At 43.2% G+C, this 17310-nt stretch overlaps 1 protein-coding gene across 3 annotated transcripts in view; it reads right to left on the bottom strand.

The window, feature by feature from the left end:
- LOC132828008 (transmembrane channel-like protein 6) overlaps positions 1 to 17310 on the bottom strand; it is a 99388-nt gene that overhangs the window by 70720 nt on the left and 11358 nt on the right. The window contains exon 1 of one of the 3 annotated variants that reach the window (XM_060844874.1): positions 7037 to 7078. The exons of the other annotated variants lie outside the window; for them this stretch is intronic. The gene's annotated coding sequence lies outside the window, so the exon portion shown is untranslated. Of the gene's footprint in view, positions 1 to 7036; positions 7079 to 17310 lie in introns of those variants that run through there. 3 annotated transcript variants of the gene reach the window in all.

The raw sequence follows: 17310 nt of genomic DNA, 5'->3' as shown, positions 1-17310 counted from the left end.
GACCACAAAGACAAGCGAGTAACCAATTATTCCAACAGGAAATTCAGAGGAATTAATGTACCCAGAACACAAGTAGAATGTGGAACTTGCAACCACAATGGAGTGGGTGACGCAAATAGCACAGATGCATTTATGCAAAGTTCGATCAACACAGAAAGGAGAAAAGAACAAGGAGGTTGTGCTGATAGAGTTATTTCAAGAGGGCAATGCACTGTATCTATGCTGAACATTCTGGTATTCTATGTTGAGTAGCTTTTTCATAGTAGCTTCTTATTTGTCATTTCTACCATATACAACTGTTACAGTAAAAATGAGACAGCATTCCCCCAGGACAGAGGGTGCTACATGGACAGCACAAACTACACAATCATACACGGCATAAAGAGCCTACAAAGTACAAAACACACAAGTTACAGTGTAACAGAAGAATGATAAATAATGGATATTTTTCTAGCAGCAATTCAAAGTTGTGCAAAGAATTTCAGATGTGAAAGACTCTGATCATACAGTGTTAAGGAGCCAGATGGCTTGGGGGAAGAAACTATTGCACAGTCTGGCCGTGAGAGACTGAATGCTCTGGTACCTTCTGCCAGATGGTAGGAGGGAGAAGAGTTTGAGTGAGGGGTGTGTGCGGTCTTCCACAATGTGCTTCACCTTTCGGATGCAGCGTATGGTGTAAATATCTGTAATGAAGGAAAGAGAGGCCCCAATGTTCTTACAAGCCTTTCTCAATATCCGTTGAAGGGTCTTACGATCCAAGATGGTGCAGTTCCCGAACCAAGCAGTGATACAGCAGCTCAGGGTATTCTCAATGAACCCCATGTAGAATGTGGTGAGGATGGGGAGTGGAAGTTGGGCTTTCCTCAGCCTACGCAGAAAATTCAACACGCTGCTGGGCTTGCTTGCAATGGAGCTGGTGTTGAGGGTCCAGGTGAACGCCAAGAAATTTGGTGCTCTTCACGATCTCCATGGGGGAGCCAATGTCCAGCAGAGAGTGGTTGCTTATCTCTTTTGTCTTTACCACATTCAGAATCAGGTTGTTGGCTCTGCACCAGTCCGTTAGCCGCTGCCCCTCCACTCTGTGTGCTGATTCGTCACTCATGCTGATGAGACCCACTCCAACTAAAGCATTAGCATCGTTGCACAGTTGTGTGTCAGCAGGATGAACAGCAGTGAACTGAGCACACAGCCCTGGGGTGTTGGAGATGTTGTTCCCAATCCGGACAAACTGAGTTCTCCCAGTCAGGAACTCCAGGATTCAGTTGCAAGGGGAGATATTTAGGCCCAGCAGACCCAGCTTTCCAAACAGGTGCAGAGGAATGACAGTGTTAAGTGCAGAACTGAAGCCTGTGGATGGTAATCTGTTGTAGTTGTTCTTTTTCATCTGGTGAGGGCCAGATGAAGGGTGGCAAAATGGCATCATCAGTTGAGCGGTTGGGTCGACACATGAACTGCAGGGTGTCCAGCGAGGGGGGCAGCAGGGTCTTAATATGACTCATCATGCGCCTCTCAAAACACTTTGTGATGACGCGTGTTAGAGCAACAGGGCAGTAGTCGTTGAGACAGGACATTGAAGACTTCTTCAGCATGGAGGCGATAGTAGCTGACTTAAAGCACGTTGGGACTATGGCACAGCTCAGTGAGATGTTGGAGATGAAAGCGAGAACATACAGCAGTATGTCAGAACATCCCCTGAGCATTCTGCTCAGGATGTTACCTGGCCCAGCAGAGACCCCTTACATGGGTTGACTCTGCACCGGGTTTTCCTCACATTGGTCGTGGTAAGACACAACATTTGGTCTTGGAAGGGGGAGTGTACCTCCTTGCTGCCACATTATTTCTTGCCTCAAACAGTGCATAAAAAGTTGTTCAGCTCATCTGGGAGAGAGGCATCACCAACTCAAGTAGGCAATGCTGTTCTGTGATTGATGATGTCCTGGATGCCTTTCCACACACTCCACATATTGCCCCTGTCCTGAAAATGGCTGTGTAATCTCTGTGCGTGTGCTCACTTTGCCTCTGTGATGGCCCGGGTCAGGTTGGCCCTCGCTGTTGGTAAGGCCACCTTGTCATCTGCTCTGAAGGTAGAATAGTGTCATTTTAACTTCCAGCTTGACATCAGTGGTGGGCAAGTTGTTGGGGGGAATCCTGAGGGACAGGATGTACATGTATTTGGAAAGGCAAGGACTGATTAGGGATAGTCAATATGGCTTTATGCGTGGGAAATCAAGTCTCACAAACGTGATTGAGTTTTTTTGAAGAAGTAACATAGAGGATTGAGGGGGGAAGAGCGGTAGATGTGATATATATGGACTTCAGTAAGGCGTTCGACAAGGTTCCCCTTGGGAGACTGGTGAGCAAGGTTAGATCTCACCGAACACAGGGAGAACTAGCCAGTTGAATACAGAACTGGCTGAAAGGGAGAAGACAGTGGGTGGTGGTGGAGGGTTGTTTTTCAGACAGGAGGCCTGTGACAGTGGAGTGCCACAGGGATCAGTGCAGGGTCCACTATTTTCATCATTTATATAAATGATTTGGATTGAGCATGAGAGGTATATTTAGAAAGTTTGGTGATGACACCAAAATTGAGGTGTAGTGGACAGCGAAGGAGGTTACCTCAGATTACAACAGGATCTTGATCAGATGGGCCAATGAGCTCAGAAGTGGCTGATGGAGTTTAATTCAGATAAATATGAGGTGTTGCATTTTGGGAAAGCAAATCTTAGCAGGACTTATACACTTAATTCTGGATCAGTGGTGCTGGATCAGCAGTTCAGGCAGCATCCAACGAGCAGCGAAATCAACGTTACGGGCAAAAGCCCTTCATCAGGAATAAAGGCAGTGAGCCTGAAGCGTGGAGAGATAAGCTAGGGTAGGGTGGGGGTGGGAAAAGAGTAGCATAGAGTACAATGGGTGAGTGAGGGAGGAGATGAAGGTGATAGGTCAGGGAGGAGAGGGTGGAAGGGATAGGTGGAAAAGGAGATAGGCAATTAGGACAAGTCCGGACAAGTCATGGGGACAGTGCTGAACTGGAAGTTTGAAACTAGGATGAGGTGGGGGAAGGAGAAATGAGGAAACTGTTGAAGTCCACATTGATGCCCTGGGGTTGAAGTGTTCCTAGGCAGAAGATGAGGCATTCTTCCTCCAGGCGTCTGGTGGTGAGGGAGCGGCGGTGAAGGAGGCCCAGGACCTCCATGTCCTCGGCAGAGTGGGAGGGGGAGTTGAAATGTTGGGCCACGGGGCGGTGTGGTTGATTGGTACGGGTGTCTTGGAGATGTTCCCTAAAGCGCTCTGCTAGGAGGCGCCCAGTCTCCCCAATGTAGAGGAGACCACATTGGGAGCAATGGATACAATAAATGATATTAGTGGATGTGCAGGTAAAACTTTGATGGATGTGGAAGGCTCCTTTCGGGCCTTGGATAAAGGTGAGGGAGGAGGTGTGGGCACAGGTTTTACACTTAATGATGAGGTCCTAGGGAGTGTTGCTAAACAGAGAGACCCTGGAGTACAGGTTCATAGCTCCTTGAAAGTGGAGTCGCAGGTATATAGGATAGTGAAGGCAGTGTTTGGTATGCTTTCCTTTATTGGTCAGAGTATTGAGCATAGGAGGTCATATCGTGGCTGTACAGACATTGGTTAGGCCACTGTTGGAATATTGCGTGCAATTCTGGTCTCCTTCCTATTGGAAAGATGTTGTGAAACTTGAAAGGGTTCACAAAAAATTTACAAGGATGTTGCCAGGATTGGAGGATTTGAGCTACAGGGAGAGGTTGAATAGGCTCAGGCTGTTTCCCCGGAGCATCGGAGGTTGAGGGGAGACCTTATAGAGGTTTATAAAATCATGAGGGACATGGATAGGATAAATAGACAAAGTCTTTTCCCTGGGGTGGGGGAGTCCAGAACTAGTGGGCAGAGGTTTAGGGTGAGAGGGGAAAGATATAAAAGAGATCTAAGGGGCAACATTTTCACTCAGAGGGTGGTACGTGATGGAATGCCAGAGGAAGTGGTGGAAGCTAGTACAATTGCAACATTTTAAAGGCATCTGGATGGGTATATGAATAGGAAAGGATAGGGACCAGGTACGGGCAGGTGGGACTAGATTGGATTGGGATATATGGTCAGCATGGACAAATTGGACCGAAGTGTCTGTTTCCATGCTGTACATCTCTATGACTCTATGTCTCGACATTACTTTTCTATTCTGTGTAATTGCAAACACTGTAATGTGACCTACACCAAAAGGCTTACTTGAGGAAATGAATTCTGGATCTTAAAGTAATGAGAATTTAACTTACTGCAGCAATTGGAACATTTCAGATCAAACATAATGTCAAAGTTTAAAAGAACTGAAGGACAAAGATTGCCATAATTTACTTTGTTATCTTAATTTAACAATTTCTGAACACATCGAATACAAGGTTGGCTGTACCTTAGCTTCAGAAAACTTCCATTATTCACAGCAAAATCATCCAGTTTAAAAGTTCAACTCTGAACATAAGCAAAGTACAGTGGATACTAGAAATCTAAGATAAAACAAAAAACAGCTGGAAAAACTTGAGGACCTCAGGGAGTAACTGTGGAGACACACAGTTAAAGTTTCAGGTCAATGACCTTATAACAGAGATTTCATCAGAGAAAAGGTCATTGACACTGACCGACATGGAGTCAGGATTCCACAAGATAGTCACTGTTATCTACAGTAAGGCCAACATTTCTTATATAGCCTTAGAACCACTGCCTTCAGCAAATATAAGGCACACTGCAACAGAACTAATAGTTTGCAAGATCATTGAATAAGGCAGTTAAGAGTGAACTACTATACCAAGGATCAGGAATCAAACACAGAATGGATTGGGTAAGGACAACTATTTCCTTTCCATTTTGTCCAGAAAAGTCATTTAGGGATCTTTAAAACAATCTAGCTAAATGCTGACGTCCAACTTCTTAGCGAATTGACTTTTACGTCCCTGCTGGCCATTATTGAATTTGAACTTGTCTGTCAATTTTTAGCTGCCTCTGGATCACAAGCCCTGTTCCATAATTGCATGTGATATTGTACAACCATCTGTTTGCATATAAATTTATCCTGAATAAAGAGAAACAAAGAAATCTATAACCACGCTCCTTGCTAATTACCTGAACAAGTACAAAGTGTTTGAGTGAAAAGAAAAGCTTCCCAATGTGAAGAAATGGGGCTAGTAGCCATTAGTGAACAGAAATCTAGAGAAAAGGAACAGCCCAAGAGAATTGAGAAGAAAAATGTGTTTCCTATTTAGTTTTATTGAAACTTGCCAAAACATCAAGTTTGAGGTTACAGCTTTTGTCTGTTTTTGTTCTTTCTTGGAGGGACAGTGCTACCACTTCACTATGCAGACAGACTGACAATGTGATTATCACTGCAACTGTCTTAAATTTATGGTTTCCTTTGGTATTAAGTATGCACAGGGGAAAAACTGCATCAAGACTGTGAACTAGTTGTAGCAATTAATAAACAGTGTCTTAAAGAGAATTTGCATTTCAATTGAGTAAGACTAGGGGCTAAACTAACTACTCAAAATTATTTCATCAAGGTGAGGTCTTCTCAGTGTGAAGTTTGACAATTTTCTTATTTTTAATGCTACACCACCAAGTAGTTAAAATACAGGAAAGAACTGAGAAAGTATAATGTGCCTCTCACAGAAAACACTTGACAATGTGCCTGAGTGACATCTGAAAGTACTTCACCAGATGACGTATATTTTCCAAATCGGTTATTAAGAGTGCTAAATCAGTGACAATCATGGTCACATTTCCTGAATAGTTCCAAGCACATTATGAATTGGGAACTTCCCAGACCAACTTATTCAGAATCGAGAGGATTGACATCAAGCAGAGGCCTCGTGGTGCAGTGGCTAGTGTCTCAGTCTTGGAGCCAAGAGTGCCAGGTTCAAGTCCCACTCCAGGATGGGATGGCCATGGAAAACACAGTCAACCTCTATCACCATGTTATGACTGTTATGGCAGGTAATGAGGACACAAGGATCTCCTGACTCCACATGACATGGAGAGGTGTCTTCTAAGCTACAAGTTCTAGCAACATGCTAATGACCTGTGGCAGGAATATTCAGCTATGGAAATGCATGTTTCAGATGTCATAAAGCTTGGAAAAGCCTTCTTTACAAGTGCATTTTAAAATTTCTTTCATGACATACAAGCATGAATGACAAGGCCAGTATTTATCACCCAGCCATAATTGTGCTTGAGTAGTGACTAATTGAGCTCTTTGAGAGACTAATTGCTAGACACACATCAATAAGGCAAGACAGAGTGGATAATAGCAGACAAATGACAAACAATCCCAGGCATATAAAAATGATAGCACAAATAAAAAAACTGCAGAAACACTGAAACCAGGCTAAAGGACACAGAGAAACAAGAAACAGGAACTGTCATACAGCCTGTGTGGGTGGATCTTCTTGGCAGAAAAATAATTACAGCTCACCACGAATTAAACCTAAGAAGCTTGAGCTAGAGAAAAACACATGGGAGATGATCACTTCCTTAAAAACATTAGACAACGTGATGAAAATTTTATTATCATCAACGCCCAACCTTTTCTTGGTCTCAAGTGAGAAGGAATATCTTCATCTTCCACTGGCTGGTCAAAGTCAGCCAATATTTGGAGATTTAAAAAATCACTCTCAGCTTACTTATCTTGGATTTGTTTGCAAACTGATCTGATTAGATACTACAGTACCACTGAGCCACTGATGTGAAAATGTAACAACTCTGTCACTTTTTTTGATCAGCTCTGTTTCACATTTCATTGCTGTCTCTCTAAACTCTTGTTAGCCCAGTTTTACAGGCTAGACTTTTAAAATCGATGATGAACAGTAAACATTTTAAAGCCACACACAAAACCACAAATATCTTAAAGTCAAGAATTGTTCAGAAAACTTGCATCGGCACGCCCACGTTAACAAGCTGACGCAGTCTGATAAACACAGGAAGAGCACTCCTGCTGTTACCCAATATCGTAGCAACATGTCTGCTTCACCTCTGTCACTGTGCCTCATAGCTTTCTGTCATTCATTATCAGTCAGCCACACTTCTGAGTAATTTGGAAATAGTGTTGTCACACCCCGAAGCAAAATACAAGGAATGCTGAAGAAAACAAAGCTTCACTAAATTTCCTCAGTTGCAGGAAGTAGACAGTTTGGCAGAATGTATGTCATAATATTCCATGCTATGGCTATGGAGAAAATTCCTTGATAATTCCACATGATTTCTTTGCCTTTCTTTGCGGATAATTACATTTGCTACTTTCCCGAAGCCAGCATGGAATTCTTTTACCTTTTGCCCATTTGACTTGGCCTTTGCCTGATCCTTGACCACTTCAGATATGTTTGTTTATGTTGGTGAACATATTGTCAGATCTCAGAATCATAGTATCCCCATGGCACAGAAAGAGGGCATTCAGCCCATCAAACCTGCACTGACTTGCCAAAGGAGCATGTACCCAGATCCAGCTTCCCATCCCCTGAACCTTGCACTTCCCATGGCTAATCAGTTCAACCTGCACATTCCTGGACATTATGGCCAATTTCCCATGGTCAATCTACCTAACCTGCATATCTTTGGACCTGTGGGAGGAAACGGAGCACCTGAAGGGAACCCACGCAGACGCAGGGGGAATGTGAAGTCATTCAAGGCTGGAATTGAACCCGGGTCCCTGGTGCTGTGTGCAAACTACTGAGCTATTGTGCCACCCTCATGTGCTTTTACTTCCCACCATGTGACCTTTACCTTCCAGATTTCTTTTGGGTGTTAGACTTCAGCTCTTGGAATGTTGCCTTCTTGACTCGTCACCTTAGATTGTTCTATTAGGCCATAAAGGCTGCTTGTTTACGTTCCAGGAAGTCCCTCAGTTCAGCATTTTCATTAAACCAGTCACAAAGGATTTTATCAAAATTTGCAAAAATCCTCCAATTTACCTATCTGACAACATTGCTTGCACTGATCAAAGGAGTCTAGTAGAGCTGCAGTTACTTAATATCCCTGTTCAGGATCTGCGTTGAATGGGAGAGTTTTCCAGATTGGTAATTGCTGCACTTGGAATTCCTCTCTTCACTAGGGCTGCTTTAGAGCAGAAATAGAGTCGTAGGGTTACACAGCACAGAAACAATTGCTTCAGTCCAACTCATCTGCATTAACCAGATTTCCTAAAGGAATCGAGTCCCTTTTGCCAGCATTTGGGTCATGTCCCTCTAAACCTGTCTTATTCATATACACATCGTGATGGATCTTAAATGTTGTAACTGTACCAGCCTCCACCACTTCCTCTGACAGCTCATTCCATACATATACCACCCTCTGCATGAGAAAGTTGCCCTCTGGTCACATTTATATCTTCCCCCTCCCACGTTAAACCTCTGCCCTCTCGCTTTGGACTCCCCTACCCTGGGAAAAAGACCTTGTCTGTTTATCCTATCCATGCCCCTGCATGATTTTATAAACTTCTAAGGTCACCCCTCAGTCTCTGACACTCCAGGGAAAACAGCCCCAGCCTATTCAGACTCTCCCTATAGTTCAAACCCTGCAACGCTGGCAACATCCTCATAAACCTTAACTGAACACTTTCAGGTTTAACAACATCTATAGCAGAGAAACCAGAAATAAATACAATATTCTAAAAGTGTCCTCACCAATGTCCTATAAAGCTGCAACATGATGTTCCAACTTCTATACTCAGTGCACTGAGCAATGAAGATAATATTGATCATTTTATTCTTATTTTTGATCCTTTTGGGTCTTTTACTTCCACTTAGCACAAAGGCATTGTGTCCAACATTCACCAGTTGCCCACATTGAACTAGTGAAACAGATATCACTTAGATCTTTGATGCGAGCAGTGATAGACTCCAGGAAGTACCGATGCTGGCTATTTTTCTAGATTGGCTCTAAGTGGTTTCATATTGTCACAACTCATTGGAAATTAAGCCCAGCTATTCCCAGAGTCGTCACAAAAGATTTTTTTCAAAGTTTGCAAAAGTCCAGCAATATTCCTCTGTTTAGACCCAGGCAAACCATGAGTATGGATCAGATTTCTCCACTTAACAAGAATTATTATAAATAAATAAAAAGATTCTAGCCATGTAATCAACTATAACTGAGGACACTTACCACCACAAGTTAAAAATCTAGCCCTTTCTAAAACTCCCTATACGCACAGACAGATAGGCAGGCAGACACAATGAAAAGAAACCTTGGTTGTTAGGGTGGAGGGAAAGAAATACAGGAAAGCTATTCAGTGGTCCGAAGGGTTTGCTGAGATTATCGCTTTGCTCGCATGGCTTGCTGTTCATCAATTTATTTCTTCAGATTCTTTCTTTACTAGTATGCAGAAGTGACTGGTTCATTAATTGCAAATTGTGCAGACTGCACAAAACACTACATAGGACAAACAGGAAGACAGCTAACAACCCGCATCCACGAACATCAACTAGCCACGAAACGACACGACCAGCTATCCCTAGTAGCCATACACTCAGATGACAAACAACATGAATTCGATTGGGACAACACCACTATTATAGGGCAGGCCAAACAGAGAACAGCCAGGGAATTCCTAGAAGCATGGCACTCATCCACGAATTCTATCAACAGACACATCGACCTAGACCCTATATACCGGCCACTGCAACGGACAGCAACTGACAACCAGAAGCGGCAGATTCAAACCAGTATAAATGCCGGAGGAATCAGCACAGAAGCGCTTCACAGGAGGCTCCCAAGCACTGAAGATGTCACCTAGAAAGGGGACAAAATGTTTGCAAGACAAACTCCCAGCTCGGCGAACAGAACCACAAAAATTGCAAAGTGTCCCAGTCATTCTTTAAAAGCCACAGCAACTGGCGAGGAAAAATAAAGTGGCTTTCTTTAGGCTTTAGGTTTTTTTTTTAAACTGCAGAGAGAAAAAGACATCACTTCTTCTTCTGGAGGTCCAAATGCCTCTGGCAATATCATTCATAACCACAAGCAGTTCCGCGACCCAGGAGCCAATCACATAATGGTTGGCAAGCAGGCGGTCTTTGTCATCCAAAGCTGTTGAAAATCCACAAACCAATCAGCTCCTAGTTGCCAGCCAAATCTCATTGCGTACTCACACCCAGTGCCACCCATCGGCAACTAGCCTCCCTGACTGGTCGAAAAGAAACAGTGTAAACACTACTTACAATGAGTTTTGGTGACTTGCTTTAAAAAAGTGTAGCAATTAATTTCACATGCAGAGTTTTTAAAATAGTCCTTTTCCCATTTCAGACTGTAAGCAAAACTGCAGAAAAATTAAAGATACAGTCTTTACAATATTTGCCTTTCTGATGGAAGAGGAGGATTTTAGAATGAAGCTAGGCTGAGCACACTGTCAGCAGGAGGATGCCATTTGCATCAGCTTTTACCATCCTGCTTTTTCTCACAAAAAAAAGTTCCTCTCCAGGCATCAGAGTCACATCTAGCTCTGGCATTAAAGTTGCCGGAAATTAGGATCACAGTGAGATTTCATCAAGGTCACAACAGAGGTCTTCCTTAACTTCTTTCACAGAGTTATGGGCCAGGCATAAACATTAATATTTGGAGTGTACTAAATACAGCTGAGCTACAGGTGATATGTTACAAGCCTTTTTATACAACTGGGAAGTTCTGGCAGTGCATCCAAAACCTATTCCAAAGGGCAAAAGCCAACCCTATGGACCCACAAGCAAGTGTTTCCTTTCACACAGAAGTTGTATCCTCTGACTTGTTCTCTCAGCAACCCCTCTGCAAGGCGGTATGCCTCACAGAGAGTGGCAAGGTCGGTTTGGATAGCAGTTTTACTTTCAGGATGAGCCAGCCGAGATGCCCGACTGCAAGCCTTAACATTTTCTTTCTTCAACGAGAAGGAGGGTGATAGAATCATAGAGATGTACAGGACGGAAACATCTCAGTCCAACCTGTCCATGCTGATCAGTTATCCCAACCCAATCTAGTCCCACCTGCCAGCACCCGGCCATATCCCTCCAAACCCTTCCTATTCATATACCCATCCAAATGCCTTTTAAGTGTTGCAATTGTACCAACCTCCACCACTTCCTCTGGCAGGTCAATCCATACATGCACCACCCTCTGTGTGAAAACGTTGCCCTTTTTTGCTCTCTTTTATATCTTTCTCCTCTCACCCTAAACCTATGCCCTCTAGTTCTGGACTCTCGCACCCCAGGGAAAAGACTTTGTCTATTTATCCTATCCATGACCCTCATAATTTTGCAAACCTCTATAAGGTCACCCCTCAGCCTCCGACGCTCCAGGGAAAACAGCCCCAGCCTGTTCAGCCTCTCCCTATAACTCAAATCCTCCAATCCTAGCAACATCCTTGCAAATCTTTTCTGAACCCTTTCAGGTTTCACACCATCTTTCCAATACGATGGAGACCAGAAGTAAACGCAATATTCCAATAGACATCCAGCACTTCCTCCTCTGTAAAATGGAACATTTTTCAAGATGTCACCACCTATTTCCCTACATTTTATACCTCCCAAGTCCTTTTCCACAGTAAATACTGATGCAAAATCCTCGTTTAGTATCTCTCCAATTTTCTGCGGCTCCATACAAAGGCCGTCTTGCTGATCTATGAGGGGCCCTATTCTCTCCCTAGTTACCCTTTTGTCCTTAATATATTTGAAAAAAAACTGTTTGGATTCTCCATAATTCTATTTGCCAAAGCTATCTCATGTCCCTTTTTTGCCCTCTTGATTTCCCTCTTAAGTATACTCCTACTGCCTCTATACTCTTCTAAGGATTCACTTGATCTATCCTGTCTATACCTGACATATGTTTCCTTCTTTTTCTTAACCAAACCCTCAATTTCTTTAGTCATCCAACATTCCCTATACCTCCAAGCCTTTCCTTTTGCCCTAACGGGAATATACTTTCTCTGGATTCTCGTTATCTCATTTCTGAAGGCTTCCCATTTTCAAGCCATCCCTTTACCCCAATCAGCTTTAGAATGTTCTTGCCGAATACCGTCAAAATTGGCCTTTCTCCAATTAAGAACTTCAATTTTTAGATCTGGTCTACCCTTTTCCATCACTGTTTTAAATCTAATAGAATTATGGTCGCTGGCCCCAAAATGTTCCTCCACTGACACCTCAGTCACCTGCCCTGCCTTATTTCCCAAGAGTACGTCAAGTTTTGCACCTTCTCTAGTAGGTACATCCACATACTGAATCAGAAAGCCAATATATTTAAAGACCAGAAAAAAAGATAATGAATAGCTTAAGATAGCTAAATGAATATTTTTCGTCAATACTCACGCTGGGAAAAGACAATGTGGTTGAGGAGAATACTGAGATACAGGCTACTGGGCTGGGCCTGAGGTGCATAAGGAGGTGTGAGCAATTCTGGAAAGTGTGAAAATAGATAGCTCTTGTGAATTGCACTGTGTGTGGTACAATGATTATTCTGAAATGTTTTGCAGTAAAACTAGAGCCTTCCTCCCTTGGCACACAGGGAGATGGTGGTAAGCTTCAGCATTACTGGACCAGTAATCCAGAGCCCAAATCAAAGGCCAGAGACAGGAGTTCAAATTCCACCATGAAAGCTAGTGGAATTTAAATTCATATATTCAATCTGGAAAAGAAAATATACTTCCTGTAGTGGTGTCCTTGCCAAATATCATTAATTGTCATAAAAACAAGAGTGTGATAGAGACGGAACAAACCCTTCAGTCAAACCCGTTCATGCCAACCAGATATCCCAACCCAATCTACTCCCACCTGCCAGCACCTGTCCCATATTCCTCCAAACCCTTCCTATTCATCTACCCATCCAGATGCCTTTTAAATGTTGTAATTGTACCAGCCTCCATCGCTTCCTCTAGCAGCTCATTCCATATACGTACCACCCTCTGTGTGAAAAAGTTGCCCCTTAGGTCTCTTTTATATCTTTCTCCTCTCACCCTAAACCTATGCCCTCTAGTTCTGGGCTCCCCAACCCCAGGGAAAAGACTATGTCTATTTACCCTATCCATGCCCCTCATAATTTTGTAAACCTCTATAAGGTCAGCTCTCAGCCTCCAACATTCCAGGGAAAACAGCCCTAGCCTGTTCACCCTCTCTCCATAGCTCAAATTCTCCAACTCTGGCAACATCCTTGTAAATCTTTTCTGAACCCTTTCAAGTTTCAGGAAGGAGACCAGAATTGCACGCAATATTCCAACAGTGGCCTAACCAATGTCCTGTACAGTCGCAACATGACCTCCCAACTCCTATACTTAATACTCTCGCCAATAAAAGAAAGCATACCAAACACTTTCTTCACTATCCTATCTACCTACGACTCCATTTTCAAGGAGCTGTGAACCTGCACATCAAGGTCCCTTTGTTCAGCAACACTCCCCAGGGCCTTACCATTAAGAGTAAAATCCTGCTAAGATTTACTTTCCCAAAATGCAGCACCTGCATTTATCTGAATTAAACTCCACCTGCCACTTCTCAGCCTGTGGGCCCATCTGGTCCAGATCCTGTTGTATTCTGAGATAACCTTCTTCGCCTTCCACTACACCTCCAATTTTGGTTTCATCTGCAAACTTACTAACTATACCTCTTATGCTCACATCCAAATCATTTGTGTAAATGACAAAAAGAGGAGGACCTAGAACCAAATGTCCTTTATAGAAGGAAATCTGCCATTCAGATACACACACATACTCATAAAAATGCAGTGAACTCTTAATCCCATTGATGTGGTGAAAGCTGGAGATTAGAGTCAAGTTTAGTGTGGTGCTGGAAAAGCACAGCAGGTCTGAGGAGCAGGAAAATCGACATTTTGGACAAAAGCCCTTCATCATCCCAAAACGTCGATTCTCCTGCTCTTCGGATGCTGCCTAATCTGCTGTGCTTTTCCAGCATCACACTCTCGGCAATTTTATTAACTTTAAGGCTGAGGAAATATTTGCCCATTCCCATCTCTTTCAATAAAATACACCAACGTATTAATTCAATGTTTGTTACTGGCCAGTGCCAAGTTGCTAGATCTCAGATAGTACAACAGTATTGGGATGGCAATCAGCTTCAGCTCCCCTTGAATAAAGGGAAACAGTAAGTCAACATTTCCCCAGTTGATTCTCACACAATGTGTGGAAATATGAGTGTTATCAAAATAAATCAGAATTAGCTATGATGGATATGAAACTAAAAACTCAGCTGCTGTCGATCAAATGGAGTTTAGATTACCACAATTAGCAGCTGGTTTCATTTCTCCCCTCAATGCTGCTGATTAATTATCACACGTTTTGCATCACAGCATCACAGAAAATCAACCCCCGATAAGTGAAATGCCGTAAAGATTTTCTTCTGAATCAGCTCATTGCCATCGCAATGATTGCTCAGAGGGACAGGGTAGGGCTGTGAGTGGGAAGCTGTTCAGAGGATAGATGCAGACTTGATGGGCCAAATGGCCTTCTTCTGCACTGTAGGGATTCTATGATTCTAAAGAACAGTTGGGGGGGGGGGCTTATGGAAAAATTGACAAAGCTGCTTTCCCAATTAGACAACCGTCAGCTGTCATGCCTTAGGTCTCTCTTTCACCACAATTAGCAACCCCTTTGTCTTTGATTGTGAGCATCCTCACAATCTCTCCCTTACTTCTGTCTCCAGGCCTGATACTACGATTTTCTAATCCATTTCAATTCTGAACAAAAGTCACATACTTGACTCGAAACGTTAACTGTTCCACAGATGCTACCTTCCTGAAGAAGGGCTTATGCCCAAAATGTCGATTCTCCTGCTCCTCAGATGCTGCCTGGCCTGCTGCGCTTTTCCAGCACCACACTTTTCAATTCTGGTCTCCAGCATCTGCAGTCCTCACTTTCTCCAATGCTACCAGACCTGCTGAGTTTCTCCAGCACTTTTTTCTGTTTTCTTTAGCCATCTAAATACTGTGGCTGCAAAAGCAGGTCAGAGGCAAGTGACTCATCTCCTGACAACCCCTAACCAAATCTAACCAAATTCTAACCAAGTCAGAAATGTGATAGAATTCCTTGCAATTGCCTGGATGACTGCCACTCCAGAGAAAATCAACAGCTTGATGCCATTTAAGAAAAAAAAGGCCCACACATATTGGCAGCACATCCACAAGCATTCCCTCCGTTCAACAGTAATGCCCAGCAGCAGCAATATGCACTGTCTACAAAATGCATTGCAGAAATTCGCCAAAGGTCCTTAGACAATACCTTCCAAATCCACAACCACTACCATCTAGGGGGGACAAGGACAGCAGATGCATGGGAGCACCACCACATGCAAATCCCCTTCCAAGTGACATCCTGACTTAGAAATGTGTTAGCATTCTTTCAGTGTCATTGGGTCGAAGTCCTTTAACACTATCCAATTTAAAAAAAGGCCCAGTCAGCGACAACCATCTGCCACAAAAGAAGGGGGAAAAACAAATCACAGGCTCAAATCATAAAGTGTCAGTACCCTGATGTCATGTACTACCTGCATGGAAGATGGATAACAAAACTGGGGAATAATTACCTTTTTCACTAACAACTACTTCTTTATTGAGTGCAACCTGGATTTGCTGCCACATCACTGTGCTTTCACTCCCCTGTTTTCTTGTACAACTGCTGCACAACTCCAAATGTCCTGTTTCAGTAGAAGCTCATTTCCTATGGTTATGCATGCAGCCGGAGAGAGATTTCTGATTTAGGGTGGAATGCAGGTTCAAGAAATACATTAACTATGCTCAAGGCATGTTTTAAACTCCCCAAATTATAAGTACAGAAAGTTAGCTGGTAAACAATCGCTTGGATTTATGTTTCCTTCCTAATGTTAGAAAATAGTGCACCAATTACACTTAACTTTACGATTTCCCTGATAATCTCAATTATTAGCAGAATTTTCTAAAATTGGCCAAAGAATGTGAGTAGCACTATCAAAGTGAAGAGTGGCTGCACATCCTAAACTATTTTCAGGAAGGTCGTAGTGAATGGACTTTGTTGAACCCTGTTAGTCCTAAGGACGTACAGAGCACTATTAGATGGGGAGCTCTGAGATTAAGATCCAGCAATGACAAAGGGACAGGGATACAGTATCAAGCCAGAATAATGTGTGACTTGAAAATATCCGTAACTCCCCCACCATGAGTCATTACGCTGGTCTTTTTCAGTGTCAGAGGTTGCAAGGTTGGGAGGTGCTGTCAAAGAAGCCATGGTCAGTTGCTGCAGTGCAATCCAGCTACATAACCAATTTCCTATTCTTGAAATGTGATCAAATGTGATTGAAGTACAGTTACCTGTAAGGAGTAATGAGTTGATTGACCAGGCAATCTGGCCTTGTAGAGTCAGTTGACACATGAACATTACTGAAAGTACTACAACACTTTTAGATACCACATTGAAGTAATAGCCAAGGCACACACTCCGATTCCCACAGCAGTCTTTAACTGACATCCTTCTGACTCACAGACTAGAATGTTGCCATGCGTCGACTTTTAGTAACATGATCACCACCTTTCATTTTGCTCACACTTCTTGATTTGATTGATGTGTAAAGAATGCAGAGACTTCTTCAGGCCAAACCCTGGGCAAGATAATTCCTGTTCAAAACCAAATTTAAGAGGAAATGTCTGCAAAGTCATTTATTAGTCATAGACATTAGCTACGAGATTGACAGAAAGAAACTCTTCATTTCGGAGTACAGGACACTTGGAAACCCACAGAGCAGCTCCCTCTGAAATAGCATTAATGACACAAATGCCATGCAAGTGAAGTGAGAGACCATCACAGCAACATCCCTAAAAAATCCACTGCTTTTTACAACATGACGCTTGGAATCTTTCCTGAGAAGGCAATATTAAACAAAACAAGAGGAGTTAGCATTTGCAAAGATAACTTGAATTTAAGTTGCAGCTTTGCTGTCTTTGTAATTAGGGGAGAAAGTGAGGACTGCAGATGCTGGAGATCAGAGCTGAAAATGTGTTGCTGGAAAAGCGCAGCAGGTCAGGCAGCATCCAAGGAGCAGAAGAATCGACGTTTCGGGCATGAGCCCTTCTTCAGAAATGAGGAGAGTGTGTCCAGCAGGCTAAGATAAAAGGTAGGGAGGAGAGACTTGGGGGAGGGGCGTTGGAAATGCGATAGGTGGAAGGAGGTCAAGGTGAGGGTGATAGGCCAGAGTGGGGGTGGAGGTGTACAGGAACTGGATGTCCATGGTGAAGATAAGGCGTTGGGGACCGGGGAAGCGAAAATCATGGAGGAGGTGGAGGGCGTGGGTGGTGTCCTGAATGTAGGTGGGGAGT

This window comes from Hemiscyllium ocellatum, chromosome 25 (genome assembly GCF_020745735.1).
Source record: "Hemiscyllium ocellatum isolate sHemOce1 chromosome 25, sHemOce1.pat.X.cur, whole genome shotgun sequence".
Classification (NCBI taxonomy): domain Eukaryota; kingdom Metazoa; phylum Chordata; class Chondrichthyes; order Orectolobiformes; family Hemiscylliidae; genus Hemiscyllium; species Hemiscyllium ocellatum.
The sequence above is the reverse complement of the archived record's forward strand: the minus strand, read 5'-3'. Positions and strand labels throughout refer to the sequence as shown.